Source organism: Sciurus carolinensis, chromosome 15, assembly GCF_902686445.1.
Source record: "Sciurus carolinensis chromosome 15, mSciCar1.2, whole genome shotgun sequence".
In the NCBI taxonomy this organism is placed as follows: domain Eukaryota; kingdom Metazoa; phylum Chordata; class Mammalia; order Rodentia; family Sciuridae; genus Sciurus; species Sciurus carolinensis.
The window spans coordinates 48829663-48840128 of NC_062227.1; the positions used below are offsets into that span (position 1 = coordinate 48829663).

General features: G+C 35.0%; 1 long non-coding RNA gene across 1 annotated transcript; it reads left to right on the forward strand.

The window, feature by feature from the left end:
* Positions 1-614: 614 nt before the first annotated feature.
* Positions 615-8978, forward strand: LOC124965769 (uncharacterized). Its single transcript, XR_007105229.1, has 3 exons — positions 615-741; positions 5244-5359; positions 7028-8978. It is a non-coding gene; the product is annotated as an uncharacterized LOC124965769 (long non-coding RNA).
* The last annotated feature ends 1488 nt before the right edge of the window (positions 8979-10466 follow it).

Consider the following 10466-nt stretch of genomic DNA (forward strand, 5'->3'; position numbering starts at 1 on the left):
AGGAACTTTGGGAGGTAATTAGGTTCCACCCTCATGAATGGATTAGTGTTTTTATTCAAGGAGACACTGGAAAGCTCTCTTGCTCCTTCTGTCAGGTGAAGATTTTGTAAGAAGACTGCCATGTGTAAACCAGGAAGACCCTCCTAGACACTAAATCTGCCTTGTTTGTTGACACCCCTACCTCTACAATGAAAAGAAATGGGTGTTTATTGAATTTACCCAATATATGGCATTTTTATTTGTAGCAGCTCAAATGAACCAAGGTAATTTATATTAATTAAAAGTGAGGTAATATTGTGAATAGATTTACAAATAGCATCTCATTTCATCAGCACAAAATTACTTTGAGGAAATGTGAATTTTATAGACAGGAATTTGATATTATAATATGTATCTATATAAGGTAACACTGATTTGTAGAACCAGGTTTCAAACAAGTTTATCTGACTACAATAGCCATATTCTTACTTTCCTTTCTTTCCCCAACCAATTCTAGGAATTCTAGGAAAGCTGAAGTTTAGAAGAGGAAGTAGACTCAGAACATGCTGGAGGACTCATAGTGGAGTAGAAATTGAATCGCTCCTCAATGATAAGTTGTTTCCTTAACCAGGATAAAAAAAACAAGGAAAAATACTTTGAACAACAGCTTATTTGCAAGAACAAGGTCTAACATGTGCAAAAGCAAATTTCACAAGTGTACACTACAAGAAGAAAGAGGATAAGCCAACACTAACAGGCTAAGTATGAGATTTTCATCCTGTATTTTTTTCTTTCCTCTTTCTCATGTTCAAAGCACTTACCATAAAGAATGCCACAATATTCTTCTCCAGACCTAAGATTATATGCATGTTGAAAATGAGAGCTAGAGTTTCTGTAATATTTCTAGATTCAAATGGTAACACTGAAATACAGAGGAAAACGAGAGAGAGAGAAAGGAGAGAGAGAGAGAGAGAGAGAGAGAGAGAGAGAGAGAGAGAGAGAGAGAGAGAGAGAGAGAGAGAACATCGAATAGGAAGTAAATCTTGGGAATCATGTCGCCTAATCTTAGTCACAGAATGCTATCTTCGTGATCTGCAAGGTTTCATCAGAAAGAAAAAACTAAAAATAGAGTGGGTTAAGTGAGTGGGATATATGGCCTTTGGGAGGGGAAAAAAAAAAGAAAAGAAAGAAAACTACTCACAGCTTAAAGGTTTAGAAAACTCTCTGCCACAAGCTCTGAAAGAATAAATTACATCAAGAGCTGTTTTAGCGCTTTCTTTATTTTGGAGGAGCGTGGTATGGATTGATTTAGAGTGACCTGTATTTAAAAGCCTTGACATTCTTGGGAATGGAACAGTTCTGTGGCACCGTGCAAGGGGCGTCGCTCCCTTCCCCATTGCAGCAGCACAAAGCCACGCTTCTATATGATCTGACTTCTCAACTCCCATCTTATTTTCTCAACACAACAGGGTGACATCCATCCTGTACTTGCTCCATATGACCTGCCCCCTGTCCCTACCTTTCCTGTTTCTCAGGCTTCTTTCTTTTCTACTCAGATTGAATATCAGATATTGGGGCTGGAGAAGCAGAGACCTGGGCTGAAAAGGAAAACTTAAATCCTGCAGTGCCACCAATTGTTCAGGACCATAATTTATGCTTATAAAATGATCTGATAGGAAGCCAGCTACCACACTTCTGAAGGACCTACTGTAATATTGGTTTCAACACACACATGTGCACAAACAGGGAGAGAAAAAAGAAAACAAAAAGGAACTTCCAATAATAAAGCAAAACATTTTCTTCAGTTGAAATTTAAACATTTTTGAAAAGTCAGTTTTGGAATTCTAAGAACACATATAGCAAACATATTTGCCAGAAGAAGAACAGTGAGGAAGGAGAACATAAAATGCACACCTTGATACCACTGAACATTTCAGGTGCAGGATTACCCACAGGAACTAAGACAGTCAATCCAACTTACCCTGATCACATAACATGTACTAAACAAGATGCAGGAGGTTCTAGAAAGTTTCCTGCCGACGAGACCACATTTTCTTCCCACTGAGTTAATGTCTTTTATTTCAGAAAGGAAGTAGAATTCTTCTAAATTACAGGATTGTTTTCTCATGAACAAATCTATTCTACCCTTATCTGCATTTCTCTCTTTCTCCCTCTCTCTCCTTCTCTCCATTCTGCTGTATTTGAGAGAGTACCATTTTTCCATAGACGGGTCCACTTTGTGTGCTAGATCCAAACTTCCTAAGTATGTTTGCTTATAAATCTTTCCTCTTATAATTTTATAGATAAAAATGTATCTTTCACCTATGTTTTTCTCTTTCTTAGATCATTTGCTCCAAACTTTTAGCACCACAGCCCCTAAACACACTTGGGTAATTGAACATTCAAAACATGGCTGGTATAAATCAAGATATACTGAAGTGCCTTTACAAAATGGAAACCAAAGACTTAGTACCCCCAAAAAGGAAACTATTGCATTAATAAATATTTTGTATTGTAACATTTAAAATTATAGTATTTTGAATAAACACGTTTAGTAACACCTGTTAATAAAACTAATTCTATTAGTTTATTTTGCTTTCTTAATGTGCTCACTAGAATATTTTAAAGGATACATGCACCTTTAAAATTTTATTTGTTCATTTTTTGGGTTGCTTTTTGTTTACTTTTGGTAGAAAATATCTCTCATGACCTTCCTGAAAAATTTTGGCAAATCTTCTGATTCCTCTTAGGTCTAACAATGTGGTACATGTTGGACATTTTTCCTAGTTTTTACTTCTCTGGGCACCAAAGATACTCCTCCAGGAGATAGTTTCTGTTCCCTTAACTTTAACAGCCTTCATGATCAGGACCTCCAAAGTAAAATCTTCAGGCAATAACTCTTCATGTCTTCATGTACTTTGAGACTACCCTGCTTGGCTTTATACTGGATATATTTACCTGAAGGATATTTCCTTCATCTTGAATGTAACTAGAATCCTTGATACACATTTGAGCTCACTTATGTAGAAACAGAAGACTTGTTTGCCCTCTTCTCAGATGAGAAAACTAACAGTTTTCCTTGATTTCTTTTTACACTGATAGTTAGAAGTATTAATTATTCACACTAGTCTGAAATGAATTTCTGACCTGATCATCCATCTCCATTTCTATAAGAATCATTTTCATCAAGCAATAGTGTCTGGAGACCATTTCTGAACTAGACTTGCGGTTCTTACCCTTGTTGCCTTCCAATTTATTCCTCACAGTCAGCAGAGAAAACAGATGATCTACAGCCTAATCCCGGCTAGAAGTGTTTAACTTAACTAAAATTAAGCAGAGTCTCCTGAACGTGGCATAGTTGACTCCTCATGATGTGTCACTACCTGGCCTATCCAATCCTGTCTCATCTACTTCTTGCCTTGCACACACACTGCTCTGGTCCTCTTCTAGAAGTAAGTCACTAGCTCATGCTCAAATCCAAATCACCAAGCTCTTTCCTGCCTTTGTGTTTTTAATCCTGCTGCTTTCTAGGCCTTGCTTTAGTTTTTGCAGTACTGAATTTTTTTTTTTTTTTCTTTGTGGTACCGGAGGTTGAATGGAGGGGTGCTCACCCTAGCACTGAGCTGCATCCCTAACTTTTTTTTTACTTTTATCTTTGTCTTTGAGACAAGGTATCCTAGTCTGGCCCCCAACTTGTGATCCTCCTGCCTCAGCTTCCCTGAGTAGCTGAGATTATAGGGCTGAGTCACCACACCTAGCAGAATCAGCTTCTTTACAACCTTGAGGCTTTGCTTGAAGGTCATCTACTCTAATAAGTTTTCTAGTGCTCATCACCCTGTCTAAGATCATTCTACCACTGCAGTGTTAGACTTTTCTTTTTCATTATTTCTTATAAATGATTTTAGTTTTGTTTACTTGTTCATTATATTACACCCTTTCTGCATAATATTAGATCTAAAATGTCAACAATCATTCTGTCTTGTAGATCATGGTTTCCTGGTCAAAACATAACACTTGTCACATGAAAAGTACTTGATAAAAATGAGCTAAATGATTCTGCAGATACCTATTTGCTTCTAGGAATTTATTTTGTCATATTCATGCAAGTTTTAAAATTATTTGTGAAATTTGTTGGATGTCATATTTTAAATCCTCTCTGGAATTGTAGAAAATATGGAGGAAATACTGATCAATTTGCATTTGTCATAAGTATGTTCAAAGAAGTAGAGAAAGTCTGGTCAAGTGGATGAGTAGATAGATACAGAACATATATATATATATATATATATATATATATATATTGGAAATATATGTCTTCAATAATGAATGCTCAAATACACTATCATTGACAATTGCCATTAAGACTTCAGGTCATCAGATAAGGATGTAAAGGAAAATGTAAGTACCTCATTTTAACCTACTCCTATATCACTGTAGAAACATCTCATAATTTGATTGATAATAATTTATTTCTGAGCTCCTTCTTTTTAAGTCATAAACATTTTCTTTGTCTCTCTGAGAGAAAAATGAAAGTAGTATGAAATAAGATGAAATTGACCAAATTATATTGTTATATTGTGTGCATGCACAAATATGTAACAATGCATCCCCGCCATTATGTGTAATTGTATCGCATCAATATTTTTTTTAAAAAAGCAAAGAAAAGAGTTCAATGTTTGTTATCTAAACAAAATTTAGAGAAATGAAAAACCCAGCTTTAAGAATCTGGCAAGATTAAAGGGCAGAAAAACGAATCTTTGGTGACCTCTAAAAGCTATTTATCATAGCTTATGTACATGATCAAAGGGTGTTATTTGCATGTTTGAATATGCCATGATAAACCCATTTACTGTACAATTAAAATATACTATTAAAACACAAAATCTTAAAGTAAAAAATAAGAACAGAAAACAATAAAGGATGTTATATAAATAAGAATGGATGTGAAGAATGAATGTGTGCTTAACTTACATAAATATCTATTTGATTTTACAGCTCTGTCTATTCAGAAATAGAAATTGGAAATTGGAAATACTGTATTATAAATCCTGTGGAATAGCACTATTTTTGTGTGAAAATTTCAACCAGCCAGTTTTATTCTGAAGCTGAATTTTTCTGAAGCTAATCTAAAGGAATCAGTGATCTCAATGAATTACTAAAGCATTAGTACAGCTATTGTTAAAATTGGGAAAATGTCTTCAAACTATAGAACTTGCTGTGTGAGTCTAATTCTAAGTTCTTTTAAAAATGTTCCTTCACCCTAGGTTGAAACTTGAATTGGAGGTGGGTGGAGAAAGACGTGCCAGGAATTAAGATTCTGATTTTGCAAATTCTTTTCAGAATTGTGATTTGGTTCTTCAGAAAAATCAGCACAAATGAGGTAATTCCTTTAAAATAAAAGTTACATGGTGCAATTTCCATTCCATTAATCTGGTCTTTAGAAGCTACCTTCTTTTCACTTTCCAAACTGTCATATCACACCATCAGGTTAGAAAAATGTTATTTTATATTAAGAATTAGAAGAAAAATTAGAGTTACTTTAGTCAAACACTCATTTTACAAATGTAAATGTAGGAATTCAGAGTTGACCTGAGTTGCAAGTATCCAGCTCACACAATAGAATGTTAAGTCTAGTCAAGGGTCCTATCCAAAAATCACCCATGAGGCCACAGAGTTATTAGCAGTAATTAATACAGTAGAGAGGACATAAGACAATCTTGAGAGTTGGAACCAATGTGCATTGCATGCCCACATCTGTGGTTTGTCCAATAGAAGAAAAAAAAATAGCATTTGTAAATAAAGGGGTGTCAATTTCAAGACCTATGAGCATTCTATACCACATGGACTCTATTTTAGCTCCCTTGGCATTTATGTATGTCGATAAAAAAATTGAAGGTATTTGCATTAAGCCATTGCCAAATTATTGATTCATATTTCCTTTTTGCCAACTCCTTTTGGCTCAGAGAAAATACCTCAATATCTTGAACTGAAGTAAAACATTTAAAGATGTTAGTGAGTAGAAATTTTCATTTAGTCTTTGGTTTTTCTAGAAAATTATTTTTCTTTTGATTTTACCTTTTATTGTTGTTTAGAAATAAATAATATTTGAACTAGAGTTAAGTGTACAGTCAGAATAATTGCTTGTCATTACCTCAGTCTCTTACCGCATGGCCCTGCCCCATGGGTGTAAGATCAATTCTGAGTCAAATTTTGCCCATTTTTTCCAACTTGAAGAGCAACCTCTCAGCCTACTTCTTTATGAAGGTTGAAGCCAGGATCTGTTCTATCTTAATATGTTGAGGTTGCTAAAACAAAATATCCTAGGCTAGATATCTTATGAACAGCAGAAATTCATTTTTTCCAGCTTTAGAGGCTGGCAAACCCAGTGTCAAGGTACATTCTGCATATGGTAAAAACCTATTTCTTGCTCGGAAATGACACCTCTTTTAACACAGGTAGAGGAGGCAAGGAGTCTTTCCTGGGCTTCTTTTATTCACAATGATTTCAAAGATTCTTATGACCTAATCCAGGACCATGCCTGGTAATACCAACACCTTTGGGTTCATGATTTTTACATGTGTATTTTAGGGGACACAAACACACCTATCATAATGTGTTCCTTGTGAAACCTGCAGCTGCTCTCTGGACTGATCCAGCCTCACGCTAGCTTCCTCCACAATAGCTTTCCCACCCCTCCATACTGCAGTGTTGAGCCTGATTTTTGGTTTTCACTTGGAAGAATTCTTGAAAACAGAAAATATGTCTTCTGCTCTCTGTGTAATTTTCATACTACCTAGACAATTTTTAGACATTTGGTCAAAGATCAATAAAGAAAACTAATCAATCTTTAAAATAAAAAACAACAAAAAAACTCTGGACTGAAAGAGATTTAGAAGAGATAATCTAACATGCAAACTCATCTTATAGTCTGGAAAATAGCAGGGCCAGATAGATGGGAAAACTGTCTCAAATTGACGGAATCGTGTACTCACTTGGGATTTGAATCCAGCATCCTGAATAATAGACCAACATTCTCTTCACTCTCCAGGGCCCCACTCACAACACCCGGAGATCATTAAGGAGAGAAGAAAGAGTTTCATGCCTTCAAGGGTTGAAGCAGTCTGGTCTACAATGCAAGACACCCAGGCCAGGCATTCAGAATGTCAGTTCTTAGCTCATTCAAAACAATACCACCTGAAATAAAGCAACAGGCGGTGAGAAAAGCTGTCAAGTCCCAATTTGCAGTTTCTAGCAAAGATCACAGCAAAAAATAGACTCCAGATTCAACTTGTCTTTATTTCAACTCCTCAAGGGCTCAGTACCAGATAACTGCTGGAATTCTACACATGCCTGCTGACCAGCTTTATGCCTGCTTCTCCTCCTGCCTGGTTACCCAATTAGTTCCTTGTTAACCACACACCTGCAGTGTCTTTCCCCTCAGGCTCTGCTCCTGTCTATGTAGCTTTTAACCCCTTCTGTATACATTGTTTAAAACACCATTAAGGTGCTCCTATGGACGCCTGACAGAATTGTTGGTGCCCCTTTGCTTACCAAAGTAATTAGCTTACAGGGACATCTCATCTAATGTACCTGCAAACTCAGGAATAGATCAAACTCCCCTGCCTGTGAAAGCTGCTGGGGCACTAGGAAGGCAGGCACAATTCGTCCAGGTAATCAAGTAACAGAGCAACACAGAGAATGACTGAAGCAGGATTTCCAGAGATTTCAGTCAAAAGAAAGATAGGAAAACAGCTGTCTCATTAAACCATCCAGAGCAACCCCCTACAAAAAGAAACCCTCCTGGGGAGCTGGAAGAGAAGGATGAGCCAAGGAAGGATAACTTGGTGTTATACTGAAGACTTTTTCGCAGCTGCTAAATTCTAGTGAATTCCCAAAGCTTGGAAAGGACACGTGCTTTTGGGAAGAACAGGAGGTTGTGTAGGAGGAAGTTTAGAGAACTGAGAGCTCAGGAGGACAGGCACTTTCAGGAGTACCAGTTGGCCATTCAACCAGGTGTCTGCTCACAGGCAGAATTCTGACTTAAAAAACTAGACCATACAAGAATGGAGGAAGGAAGGACTGTATAGAGGGAAAAGAGGGGTGGGAGGGGTGGGGGGAAGGGAAAAAAATAACAGAATGAATCAAACAACATGACCCTATGTAAATTTATGATTACACAAATGGTATGCCTTTACGCCATGTACAAACAGAGAAACAACATGTATCCCATTTGTTTACAATGAAAAAAAAAAAAAACTAGACCATAGTATCCATCCCCTACCCCCCCTTTCTTTGTCTCCACATCATTCAAAAATAAAATGACATTAGATAACCTCCCTTTTTAACACACTTTGGACACATGAGCTGACAAGTATTTATCTTACCATCTTCATTAGTAAAAAAAGGAAAAAAAAATTAAACTATAAAAGGAAAAATCAACAGATTATTTTAAAGCATTGTGAACGAATAAAGGCCAAGAAATTTTTAAACTAAAATGGGATATTTTAAGTAAGAAAATCTTGCAAATATCCAGTCATGCAGTGATGATGGAATAATCAGGGGTAAAAAGAGACTAGAAAATAATATATCCATTTTCAAAAAGGAGAGAAGATTCTTAAGATTATGAATCTAGGCTTTGACATTGATTATGACTTTAAGTTGTCGATTAATTATTAAATAATCCATTTGTCCGAATATAAAAAAAAGAAAAGGAGTAATTGATTTTTCACCAAAAAATAACTCATGCTAAAGCAGAATGTGTATGTGTTTGTTTGTTTTTCTCCTTCTGAATCTGATACCAGATTGGAAATTTAAAAACTTTCACCTTTCAATAAAAATAAAAAATTGCCTGATATCAGCAATGTTTTTATACTAAGATACCTTTCAAAAAGATGAATGAAAATATTTTGAACATTGGAATAAAGTTAAGGTTAGTTGAGCCATGTTTCTTTAGGAATAAATATACATCCAAAGAGAATTTTCAAGATTGTATTGCTATTTTAAACACTTATGCCAAATGCTTGTTTTATTGCTAGTATTTGAGGGAAACAGCACTGTGCAAGATCCAGATTGGCAAGGACCCTCATACCCTCTTGGAGATTGTGTTTTGTTTATTCCTTAAAAAATAGGTGAAGAAATAGAAGGTTATTATTGTGCTTTAGATTTTTAAAAAGTTGAATGAATAACTAAATCACATCAGAAATTTTAGAAAGATAAAAGTGAGGTATTGTACATGACAGCAAAGTTAGTTAATAAGGATAAATATAAATTTGAAATTTTATTTTAAAACCCAAATCACTAATATCACTTGAAGTTTTGAATGATTCCAATAAAAGAGGAGGCAAGGATATGATTTCATTTTCAAAATAGCTAATCAAATTCTCAATTGCATAAGTAGAGCCAAAGTTTAGTGTCTAAAAGAAGGGAGAATTAATATGTCAGTTAGATAAACTTGATAGTTTTTATTTTTTTATGGTTTCATTTTTTCTAAAGAATAATAATAGATTAGAATTACTTCAGGGAAGATAAATCATAATAAAGTGTTTGGAAATTCTGTTATCAGACAAGTAGCTAAATGATAAGAAAAGTTAGATTTGAAAATAACAGTGGCACAATTTACTATGCAGGTGATATAATTGTTCTAACTAGATTCTCAGAAACTGAGATGAAGTACTGGCAAATTGCAATGATACCAATGTAGAAGAAGATAAGGGATGATATTTAGTATGGTGGATACTAAAAATGACCAAGTACATTCTGAAAGGTACGCTGTCAGTAATATGATAGAAATGACTTCTCACTTAAGATTTTGACCTAAATGATAACTAAGATCCCTTCCAGTTTTCTAAAATCTAAGTCAATGAGACTATGTAATAGAGATAGTTGCTTCTGAACACATGACTTCAGATGAATGTTTTCTCTTGAATTATTATTCTATAACCACTAGAGATGAGCAGTTATTAAGTAGAAATGGTTTCTTCAATTTCTCTTGCCTTGATCTATGGATGTTATCATCCTAGAGCTCAAATTCAATATCAAGTGAGCCTAGCATCTCAATCAAGCCACATTTTACCTCTTTATTAGTTTGCTCAACCAAATATATAAACTCATTCCTCTTATCTTAATGATGCCTTAGAGTATATTGTTCTTAAAATAAACAAAAAAAAAATCTTTCAACCACTATTAAGGGTTTTGTTCAATTAATAGATTTTAATAATCCTTAAGATATATTCAGTTAATTCCAAACATGACAAGTTTCATAATATATTAGAGTTGTTCTAGGAATGTCATAGACTTGCTGGTGTCCAAATTCTAGAACATCTTTTCATTAGTTTCTACAGAGACTGTTGCAGAATGGTAGCAACTATATACTGGTTACTGCTGGGTGATCTAAATACGCTTTCTTCTAAATTGTTTTTAACTCTAAAAAATATGGACCTTTTAAAATTCCTATTCTGCTTAATTAATTACTACTCATCCATCTGTTT